This window comes from Echinops telfairi, unplaced genomic scaffold (genome assembly GCF_000313985.2).
Source record: "Echinops telfairi isolate 266 unplaced genomic scaffold, ASM31398v2 ScPeMD7_7429;HRSCAF=8467, whole genome shotgun sequence".
NCBI lineage: Eukaryota > Metazoa > Chordata > Mammalia > Afrosoricida > Tenrecidae > Echinops > Echinops telfairi.
In genome coordinates, this window is record NW_022111329.1 from 3,781,633 (window position 1) to 3,783,009 (window position 1,377).

General features: G+C 41.9%; 1 protein-coding gene across 3 annotated transcripts in view; it reads right to left on the reverse strand.

Annotated features, from left to right (window-relative positions):
- The window catches only part of GOLM1 (golgi membrane protein 1), a 111,436-nt gene that overhangs the window by 46,350 nt on the left and 63,709 nt on the right, over positions 1–1,377 (reverse strand). The window lies entirely within an intron of this gene.

A 1,377-nucleotide genomic window follows, 5' to 3' on the forward strand; every position in this document is an offset into this window, starting at 1 on the left:
CCCTCCCCTTGGGTGGGTTAGTACCCTGTGCCCCCGCTACCCATTTCTTTATTATTATTATTTTTTCCCTTTCCCCAACTCCTTTTTAGTTGCCTACCATATCTATCCCTGTATTTGGTCTGGTCCCTGCCATATTACCTGGTCCTTGCCCCAGGAATGTTTGTATACAATAGTTTTTTCCCTATGCCCCTTTTGTATTTTTTTTTTAAAGCTTACCTCAGCAGACTCATGTTGTACTTATCCTTTTGTGCTTGGCTTACTTTGCTTAGCATGGTTTCCTCCAGTTCTTCCAATGCGGTAATGTGCTTCATACGTTCATCACTGCTTTTTAGGGATGTGTAGTACTCCATTGTATGTATGTACCACAGTTTTTTAATCCACTCATCAGTTCATGGAAATTTGGGTTTTTTCTAACTCCTTGCAATTGTGAACTGTGCTGCAATGAACACTGGAGCACAGATGTCTGGCTGTGGTTTGTTTCTTGCCTCTTGCCTTCTCAGTAGGGCGATTGCTGGGTTGTATGGCAGCTCAATTTCCATCCGTCTTAGACATCACCAGAACTATTTCCATAGTGGTTGTACATACCTACAGGTCCACTAGCAGTGGATAGAGTTCCTATCTCACAACAGCCCCTCCAACACTTGTTGCTTTCTGATTTTTTTAATTGGGCTATCTTTGAGGGTATTAGGTGGTATCCCATTGTTGTTTTAATTTGCATTTCTCTTATGGCTAAAGATCGGGAATATTTTCTCATATGTTTATTGGTCATTTGGATTTCTGCCCCTGTGAAACTTGTTCAGGTCCTTTGCCCACCCCCTCTGTGGGCAACTAGCTTTTTTCTTTTGGGAAGCTAGCAGAGTATTGTAGATTTTAGTAATAAGGCCTGTGTCTGATGTGTCATTGCTAAAGATGTTTTCCAAATTCGTGGACTCTCTTGGTAAATTCTTTCGATGTACACAGACAGGTGTTTTATCTTCAGTATATCCCACTTGTCAATTTGTGCCTCCTCTGTGTTTGTGTCCTTCCCTATTTCTGATAGCATATGTATTCCCTGTGCCAAGAAACAGTGTGGGAATTGTGCCTGATCTGATCCCATCACACTGAGGCAAAACACTGCGGGCATGCAACAGAAGAGCAAGGGGAACAGGGCAATGAAGTCCCCAGGGAATACCAAAAATAGATTTTGTGACCAGGTCTTGGCACCCCATCATACTCGCCTGGAGCACACTCCTAAAGGCCAACACACAGTCCTTGAATTAACCACAAGCTTTTCTTTTTTGTTGTTGTTGTGTTGTGGGGTTTTTTTTGTTTTGTCATTGGATTTTTGTTGTTTTATTTTGTTGCTTGGTTTTGCTCTGTCTTGTTTTTGTGCATGTT